This window comes from Microtus ochrogaster, linkage group LG1 (genome assembly GCF_000317375.1).
Source record: "Microtus ochrogaster isolate Prairie Vole_2 linkage group LG1, MicOch1.0, whole genome shotgun sequence".
Taxonomy (NCBI): Eukaryota; Metazoa; Chordata; class Mammalia; order Rodentia; family Cricetidae; genus Microtus; species Microtus ochrogaster.
In genome coordinates this window covers 14,737,518-14,738,164 of record NC_022027.1, presented here as the reverse complement: position 1 = coordinate 14,738,164, position 647 = coordinate 14,737,518, and positions in this window count along the sequence as shown.

The following is a 647-nucleotide window of genomic DNA, read 5'->3' as shown; positions in this document are numbered from 1 at the left end:
TGAGCATCCAAACCGCCCAGGCCCCCCCAAAGCCAGCACGTGCAGTAGGATCAAAAACCCATTGCCCTTGTTCTTGAGTTCTCTGTAGTCCTCATTGTCCAAATTTGTATTACTGCATCAGCAGATAAGCTTATCGGGTGCAGAAACATTTCAGGTTGGATTGACCTGCTTTTTTTTTTCAATTTTATAGATGTATTACCCCTGTCATATTCAAGAGACTCTGTCTTACAGTAGGCATCTTGGTCTTATAATTTTTATACTGTTCTCTTCCCCCATCTGCCATATTCACTGAACCTCGGGGTTATGACTTTTTAATTAATTAATTTGTTTTTAAAATGATCTTTTGTCACTTTACATACCCATCTTGTGATGTATCAAACTTTGTTGACTCCCTATTGGATGCTTTACTCTTTCTGAGGGTTAGGATTTTGCTTTTGCATATATATATATATATATATATATATATATATATATATATATATATATAAATAGTTCTTTGAGGTCACACTGAATTTGTGATTGCATTTCTAGAATTATTTTAAAACTGTGTTTTCCTCTCAGAAAGTAATATTCTAAAAACATAATAGAAAATGGTAATGACTGTTACCATTTAATATATTGGTTCAAGCTGTATATTTACAAATACA